Consider the following 9,549-nt stretch of genomic DNA (forward strand, 5'->3'; position numbering starts at 1 on the left):
TTGGTCCATTCGGCGGAAACGGCAAGGTAAATATACCTGGTAGCGAAGCTAGCGCAAACGTGACCCCACAGCGCACCGATGCCGCGGGGCGGCGCTGTTGACCAAGGCAGGCTAGAGTCACTAGAAAAAATTTCAGAGTACCGCAAAGGTCGGGATTTGACTGGCAACACTGAGCGGCCACCGCCATACACCTTCCAAGCCGACTGCGTCGCGGGAAGGCCGCTGTGTTGGAAGAGCTTGATATTCGGCGACATATCGGGTTGAGTGTTTACTGAAGTACAAATACTTTGTGCCCGGAGATAATGGTTGCCAAGAACGAAAAGGACATGTTATTTTGGCGATGTTATCCAGCCGGTGGTTGTTTTGCACGCCGATCGTGTTTACACCTGGAACTGTGCTACGATTGCGGGCAGCAGCTTAGCGCTGCTATCGCGAGCTTATGCACGCGTTTTTTTTTCCCTTCCGCGGAGCAAGCTACGAAGAAAACGTTTCGTCACTTCGAGCCGCAATGAGGCAAGCTTGTGCTTTTGGGCATGAATATCGAGGACCGCCGTCGGCTTCTACTGAATGTTTCCAAGCAGGACGAAACACCCGACAGTGTCACAGGTACGTACGTTCACTGTGTAATTTCACAAGCTAAATCGGATACATTTAATTTAGTTTGCAAACGGATACCGCGCGTTCTGAATTCTGTCGGGCAACTTCGTCCGCCGTATACGCACGACACATTGCGACTGCCGTGTGCGCATCGGTGCTTGGCCGTGATCGTAAGACGATCTGTGCACAGCAGGCGTAAAAACCAACTGCGATGACCATTTTGCGCACTAAATCTTGAGGAAGGCCAATATGAGCCATTTGTGTGATTACAGCAGCTTATATGTACTTCTGTACACTGATAATGAGCGAGAGTTTGCTACATTGCGGTTTATGAACGCGGCTGTCTAGTGCGTTCATGAGCGGCTACTCTTCTCAACTGATTTATGACTGTTTTCTTAGCCTACCAGGAATTGCTGCGTGTAAAAAAAAAAGGCAGGAACGCCCGCTGATGACGCAGCACTTTTTTTCTAAGTTGCATGGGCGATGTATAAAATTATTGTGCTTTTAGAGCGGTTTATGTGACATGCATAGTGACAGAGTGAAACTAAAGCTACTGGGTGTTCTGTTGTTTTGTATTTCTTGTTATGCGTCAAGCACAGCATTATTTGGGTATGCACCGTAGCATTTCAACATAAAACATATGTATGTTGACTTCAGTTCATTGCATGCGCTCGGCTTACAAGCTCAAAATTTGAAGCATGCGTTTTGAATATCACCTGGCCGTTGGTTTCAGGCTCAAAATGCGTATGTATGAATGAGCAAAGGATAAGTGTAAAAAAGGAAGTATCAAGGGCCTCCTATTGACCAAATTTTAAGAAAGGACTGCAATGTGTCAGATTCTGCAGTCTTGTGTGTAGGTGACCAAAGGAAAATAAATCAAAAGATGAGTTACTTGATATTACATGCATGCAGTGTTGGGTAATATTTTCTTAAATGTCATGTGTATAGGTCAGTTTCATTTGTAATGTACATCCAGGTACAAATCGCACATTCAATGAAAGCAAGGCAGTAAACAATATGAGTGCTTTGTGTGCGGTAAGCGATAGCCACCTTGCACACATTTATTGACATATATAACATATACATTGCACTTTCATTTTCCCGACCACAAGCCTACGGCTTTAGTCATGAACAAAGTCGAACTTTGGGCTAGTTGGCAATAATTTTTACAGAGATACCTGCCGAATAAACAAAGGACGGGGAAAGAAGGATGGCACAAATGCAAACAGACAAAGAAAGCTTTTATTTCAGAGGCATACCCAAGGAGACCAACATGTCGGTGCTCACCGATGATGCAGAAAGCCTGTTTCAGAAATTGTGCAGAGAGTATAGATGACCCACTGTCCTCAGTGCCACAAAAGAACAGCAGAAAAAGGAATTTCAGATTTTGCCCTGCTTTCACCATATCTCTCTGTTCCCAAATGGTAGCAGAAAAATTCAGCACAGGCGTAATCTTCACACGCTCCCACTTCCCGCACAAGTTGTCAAGCCTTTACACACTTTTCAGCTGAAGTATGGTGAAAAAACTGGTTTGTGATATGAAGCATACCACCAAGCTTATTGAATGTGCAGCACTCATGGTTTGCAAGATATCTCTGAGCTGTAGGTCTGTTCATATAGGGCAAACTGGTCGTTTCCTAAACAACTGACGAAGAGAACATGGTGCTTCACTTAACAAAAATAATGCTCAGTATGTCTGTTTGCACTGTAAAGCTTGTAGTTTTTATCTGCTGTACAGAAACACAGAAGTCTTAGGACGATTAAAAGACAAGTTAGCTAGGGAGATTCTTGAGGCGCCTCTCATTCACAGGTTCAGAAGAGACGCATGTCACTGATATATCTGGTGTTGATTTTCTTCAAAGAGCACTTAGGTTACTTAATTCTAGATAATATAGTTTTTTTACGTTTTAAGGTGAGGCTTTAATCTTGTTTTTAATTTTGCTACAAGTATGAAGCTTTCACCTTCTTTGCTTTTGGTGGTTTTTGCTGTGATACAAATTTTTTCATGTAATCACAAAACATCATTCCTGTTTAAGTGTAGTGGCTGGGCGCACACATTGCTTTCCTTAATGCTGTTGTCAATTCAAGCTCATCCCGTCTTTCCTTCATCATCCTGTATTTCCGAGTAAAGTCTCCCTGTCAAATGTGATCATGAAGCAGGCACACCATGCAAACTTAAAAAATGGGCAGACTAAGACACTTTGGCACCTAAAAACAAAGTGCACGTAAGTGAGTTATAATGCTCTTTTTTTCTCTTTATGGCACATAAGGCAAATGTGCTTATGCTGAAGAGACTTGGAAGTGTAGGTACACCTGAAGTAGAAATTAAGAATGGCTTAGTTTTGCTCCTTGCGACTAACAAACTGCCTGCAACATCCATCATGTACGGAAGCTACAAGTTCTGAAGCCTAATGAACTTTATTATTTCTTTTTTCGGATTTATAAACATAGCTTTAACTAAGCTTCAATGTGTGCGTTGCTTGGAATGTATCACAATCTGTAATTACTGTGCTAGCAAACAAGTTTCAGTTGCAGCGCCAATCATCACAATGGCAGTGAGGTGAAGCGAATGCCCCTGCTGTTGCGCCCTCGGGCTAAGGGGGGTAATCATTGACTAAAGAATAAATAGTAGTTATGGTGGCAGCAACTGCATTTCTTTCATACATTAATTTTTGATGGCACTTCAGAGGATGCTTTGCTATCTGTGAAAAGCTTTCAAAAAGCCCACGGGATCAGCAGATACAGTTTGAGCTATGAAATTGTCTACCTTGTCATAAATTAACTACTCTGCATTACTCTGCAGCTGAATGGCACCGACAGAGACACAGGTAGCCAACGGAGCACACGGAGGTCCTCATCTGGCACCACTGGGAAGGCACAGCATTACACAAGAAAGGAACCCTCTTACAACTCATAAGAACGGGCGCTGGTGACTGGTGCCAGAACCTGCCCCACAAGCCTTGTTTCCTAGCAAATATGCAGGTGAGCCAGCTCCTCTTCATCCGCATGTTCCAAGCAAACAGTCATTCAAAAAGTATACATCACTGACCTCACCTCCAGAAGCAAACACGTTTGTTTCACCTACGGAACACACTGGAGGCTGACACCACTAGTGTGGAAAATAAACAAAGTAGAAGCGCTGCAAACAGCACATGCAAGACTAGAAACACCTATCACCCCTGCAGTCATCTTGAACAGCAAGTGGAGTTTGCTGTACAACACAAAGATAACAACTACCCAGTACTGACAACACCATTTAAAAGTACCAACTCTCAAATAGCAACACCATTAGCGTGTACGAACAAAAACAAAATGAATTTTGTATATATGACAATGAAACTGCAGGAGCATGAACACCAGAAAACACCGATTGCACACTATCTCCTTAAAACCACAGCAAAGTCTGATTTCATCCTTCTGCGGAATACAGAAAATAGCTTTTGAAGCTGCAAAGCCTTACATACAAGCCATAATAAGCCGAGTCGGCCAGTACTCTCATCCTAAGCACGGACTAGAACAGCTGCTCAAATACACTCGACATTTTGCACGATGGTCTTATATGCAGCATCAACCACCACACAAGTATGAATGTGTGCTTACAACCCTCCTAAACAATGCAATCCAAGAACATTTAAAACGCATCAAACTGCTTGAATAAATTTTAAAAATTCTGTACCATGCATACAGCTTCTACACACAAAAACATAAGAGCAACCATAAACAGCACAAACTGGGTTAAGTGCACAAAACTCCAGCAGGCAATTTTTTCCCCCATAGTGCAGCAAATTAAGCATTAGTGGAATGGCTAAGAGAGACTAGACAGAGCCGCAGGCATTCAATATCTGTGCCATCCGACTCCCCTAACACAGACTTGGTCAGGTTTTAAAAAAAGCGGAACCAGCTTGCAGTGATGAGCCAAGAGTCCAAAATAAATAAGCCAGAAAAAAATAATTAAATATTGCAAACTGGAATAATGTCCTCTTTGCCTGACTCTGGAGGCTGAACTCAGCATGGAATATCATATGTGACAAAATTCACACCAAACATACATGGTAGTTGTTAGTAGAGGACTATGAACACCTAATATTGTTCTGTGTTTTCTTGTGTCAAACGATGCGTTACAAAATAGAATACATGGGTTACCGGGCAGTATTTGCCTACAGTGCTAAATAATTTATAATGGATTTTCTTCTCTCATGCTGTTTCTGTTTCATCGACGAACGACTGATGTCAAGCTCATGTGTTGGTCACGTGATCCACTAAAAAAAACTAACAATCATTGATGTGTAGTTATAATTTACTGCAACATTTAATCCAACCTTTTCCAAGACCTGGAATGACAAAAAATGACCTGTCAGCGATTATATTAGTTTTTCTACAAAATCACGTGACGAAAACATCAACTTGACATCACAGTCGTCGTTCGGTGAAACTGGAATAGCGTCATGAAGAAATTAAATTGTTAATTATTTAGCGGTTGTACGCCAATACCACAGGCTGCTCCATGTATACGAATGTCTAACACATCGTTTGAAACAAGAAAACATGCAAGCAAAAATTTGTCGTCTATAGTCCTTTAAGGGTACTAAAGACAGTGTATCAAGCCCATATTACAAAAACATGTCGGCCTTTTCAGCCTGAGACATACAAAATGTGGAATAATGGTAACCCACTGTCAACTCTTAGTACAGTGCAACAGCATATTGATATGGACACAGAATTTAAGAATGGTCTAGCTCTTGAAGCATAAAGTTACAGCTCACTTCACGTTTGAAATAGCTGCACGCATGCCAACACTTTTTGATCCGCACTTAGAGTTTTGTGCTGCTTTCTTTTGCAGCATTTCATTTTTTGCACGCAGTGCAAAGCGCAGCCTACACAACAAAAATTCATGCACAACTTTGTCTGCAACATTGTGACATGCAGGAAAGACAGTGAACGTGGGCTCCACGGCTGCAATGAGGGTTCTGACCTGATCAACGTTGACTTTCCCCATGACAAGAGACTCTTCATTCACCCTGAAGTATGTCTCCACACACTCAGTGAGGTGCATAATATTTTCGGATGGTGTGCAAAGAGATTGCTTGTCTGGAATGTAGTTCTTGAGTGCCAAAAACCTGTTTTCATTCTTTGCCGGCTGAACCAATAAAGTTGTGCAACTCTCACAGAGCTTGTGCTTTTTCATGATGTTGCGTGCCACATAACCAGCGACATACTGTAGAGACTGTTGTTCTTCAGGCTCAAGGTCTCCTACTTCCTCTGGCATATTTATGTTATCTAGTTCTTCAGCCAAATCAGGTCGGGAGGAAAGAAAATCTGTTAGCTGAACAGAGTCATCAATGTCGTAAGAGCCATGCCTGCTTGGCTTGAAGAATTGTGCCAGGACAATGACTCTTAAGGTATACTTGAATTCTCGTGCCCTGGGTACGGGCGTCTTAACTCTTATTGTGCTAAATAGGTTCTCGAGCGCGTCTTGGCAGAGGCGACTCAACAGCAGAAATTTCAGAGTCTTGCTTTGCACATACAGTTTGCGTAAGTTCAGTGCAGTTGTAGTCGTTATTATTATGCCGGCCTGGACAGGCTTCCATGCTGCATTCGTCTTTCCTTTGTCAATGATGCGGAGGTTCCTGAAGACCTCCATGAAGTCAGTCAGGAAGGTCACAGCTTCCTTTCCCTTTTCAGGGCAGAGGTCGCTCAACGCCATGGTTGGCGTCCGAGATGTCATGAGGGAAAACCACTTGAACACCTGGTCCACGAACCATGCTGTCGTAAGGGCCTCTTCGTCCATTTTGCCCTGCTCGACCAGAAGCCGTAGGGCAGATGCTACTGCATGGTTAAATACAGCATATGCTGTGCCTACATTCATTTTTTCATAATGGCTGGGATTTAAATGCTTTGACTTCAGGCGTGGAGCAAGCTTCAGGCTATGCTTCTCGTCGATCTCACATAGCTGCTCTAGGTACTTCATGGAGACCTGCAGAAGCAGCAAATGATCATTGTCATTTTGCATGTGTAGGCTAATGTAGCATAGTGTATGTTTACAGGTGCCTGCCTCTCATGTAATGCCCTCAAAAAGGGACTCTTGAGTTATATGAATAAATAAATGAAACTGTAAAACCATATTTGTATTTATTTAAGCTGAATCCTATAGATGCTTCACACTGAAGTAAATAATCTTCATTGCAGAAGCAAAAGTTACATTTTCCAAATAATTAAACTCCATTGTGCACGCTACGTTGTGAACAGCAATGTAAGATGGTGTGAGACTCGGCAACTTACCTCATTGGATGGCAACTTGTTATTCCGCACCGTGTCGTCGTCTAGAAGGATTCTTTGTTGCCGAACCAGGTGCCCGCGCAAGTTCTTGAGCAGGTGGGGTGCGTCCGCAAGGAAATGGAGGCTACGGTCGTTTCCACATGGATGGGGACAGCTGGTCCTTGGACGACCATACTTTGTGGCCATGATTCCATGCAGCTTCCAGATGGCTTGATTTCCTCCACCCATGTCTGAAGTAATGCAGTCCACTGCTAGACCGATGCTTTCACTGCGCCTGATGATTTCAAATAGCAAGTCCAGTACCTTTGCTGCATCAAAGGATTCACCTGAAATGAAAACAAAATGCTGAAACCTTTCATTTATTTTGCACATTTCACTCATTGGGATATGCATACTGATGCTGTATTTATTGCATTATGCTTCTATTAGTGGTGCCTCTCACCCGCTCCACACTTGGCTGGCGCACAGCCAACATGGCAAGGCGCAAAGCCAAGTCGATAACCGCCTTGCTTCATTTTTTATGCTACATTCTTTCACTCGTCAGCCGCTTAGGAGGTTTAGCAAGCAAGCGACGACAGCGTGTCACCAATGGTCATCACTACATATAGCTACGTAGCATTCTACACAGTACTGACAACTCATTTCAGCTTTATTCTGTGGATTGTCATTGCCTGTGACCCTAGGTGGTCTTAACCGACACCAACTGCATTTTCTGTAAGCCTCCCCTATGCATTAGCTCGCTACCATCCAAGAAAAAGTAGGCAGTTCAGTAAAGATTCTAGGAGGAATGTTGCCACTCTGTGTTACACATCACTGGCACGCAATTCTTCAGGAATTGGCCAAACAGTCTCTGCAGTTATGCGCATAAGAAAAATGAAAACATTGTGTTGTTCCCAACTTTACGTGCAAAAATTCACTTAACACTAACTTTCAACTGCTACTTACCTGTGAAATGATATGCGACGGTCTGCTTCCATCTTGATGCAATTCCGCCAAGCATAAAAACCAAAGCATGTGTCGCCAGTACAGGCTCTGCACTTGGGTCCGAGGAGGGGAGAGTAGGGCGGCCTGAGGGATAATTCAAGAATGCTTATTTGGGGCATAGCAGTGCAGAGCTGTCCAGTATATATCATAAAGTAAGCATGCAGTGTGCTTTATTAGCACAGGAAAGCATCAAAAATAGAAAAACAAATGATGTTGCTGTGCTGGGTTTAGTAGCACATAAGCATCTAAGCCTGTCATGTGCCAAGCTTAAGTGAGTTAAGTTGGACACCACTTTGATAACTTTGTTTATAAGGTATAACAGGTTTCATCGAAAACTACATAAATATAAGATATCCCAAGGATGCTTGAATGGCTTTCTGTGTGTACCTATGCACACACATTTAGTCATTAACGCTTAGATATTCAAATTAGAGCAGTTAAATTAGTTGCATTAATTTTTTTCACATCGCTAAATTAAGTATCACATGCCAGTGCTCATTACTGCATTGGTTTTAGCTGCAAGAGAACTACGCTGCCTGATATGTAAACGGCAGACCACATTTGTTTTTGATGAAGCCTTACCGATGACAGAGCGTGTTGTAATATCATAGTCCAAACCAGGCGTCAGTTGGATTTCGTCCAACATTAGGACTGCATAACGCTCTTCAGAGTTGAATGTTGCCACTTTTGATGCTAAAGGTGGAAACACTTCCTCAAGAATACCTAGAATGACAAGAAAAGAGCCTTTTATTATGTTTGATAGCTTTAACACTAGCCCAAGGGTATTGCAGAAAGCATAGTTAGAGTGTATCTTTGCTAACAAACATGCGTCCTGGAATGATCACGGCTACTTTTCTTTGAAATTCAAAAGTACAAGCTTCAGCCCAGTCGTTTCAAACAACCTCGCTTGTCACTATCAGAGCCTTTATAAAATCTTATCTAAAAAGATGAGTGCAAGCCTCCTGCTGCCGCCCAATATTTCTAGCTATGCTTGCTATGTGATCATCAGTGAAGTCAGTAGCTAGTCTTGAGTCGCACCTGCAATGTGGAAAATGTTTATTATGGAGCTGCAAACATTACTGCATACCTGGGGTAAACTTGATATCTTCAATATGTTTTTGAAGAGTGCGTTCAGCAGGGAGCGGCCACCCATTACCTCTCAGGTATTCATATCCTCTTCCCCCACAGGCAAGTCGGACCTTCAGAGACTCCTGAATTGTCTTCTGAGTCCATGATGAGCCTCTCATTGTTCCCTTTTGCAGGACACGGAGCTGATCTTCTGCAAGCAGTCCACTAAATGATCTTCTCAGGGCGTCACACTCCATTTCCACCCTCGCACGCTTTTTTCTTTCCAAGTTAAGTTGGCGCTTCAGTGTGTCAACTTCATTGAACATGTTGGGAGATGCATCCTCTTGAACATCTGAGGTTTTTGGCACTTCTGTTGCCACATCAGCAGATCCAGTATGCTCCTGTTGCTCTTTTGAAGAGTCCAGAGCATCTGCTGTGCTGTCAGCAGCTGCAAAAGTTTTCATAGTGATTTTTTCGTTTCAAACACTTTTTGTGCCCAGACATGCAACCACATTACTTGTAAGTGCTACACTTAAAAGAGCAGTGCCAATGAAATAGTTGAGGTTTCTCTGTTTGGTCACAGTATCAGGCACCGATTCAAATCATTAAAAAGTTACAAGATCA

At 42.8% G+C, this 9,549-nt stretch overlaps 1 long non-coding RNA gene across 2 annotated transcripts; it reads left to right on the forward strand.

Annotated features, from left to right (window-relative positions):
* Positions 1-120: 120 nt before the first annotated feature.
* Positions 121-6,418, forward strand: LOC135916555 (uncharacterized). Of its 2 annotated transcripts, XR_010568974.2 has the most exons (4): positions 121-606; positions 3,401-3,579; positions 5,524-5,620; positions 6,280-6,418. It is a non-coding gene; the product is annotated as an uncharacterized lncRNA (long non-coding RNA). The 2 variants fall into 2 exon arrangements; XR_010568973.2 differs by lacking the exon at positions 6,280-6,418 and having other exon boundaries at positions 125-606; positions 5,524-5,762.
* Positions 6,419-9,549: the final 3,131 nt, after the last annotated feature.

The sequence above is a fragment of the Dermacentor albipictus genome, chromosome 9 (genome assembly GCF_038994185.2).
Source record: "Dermacentor albipictus isolate Rhodes 1998 colony chromosome 9, USDA_Dalb.pri_finalv2, whole genome shotgun sequence".
Lineage (NCBI taxonomy): Eukaryota > Metazoa > Arthropoda > Arachnida > Ixodida > Ixodidae > Dermacentor > Dermacentor albipictus.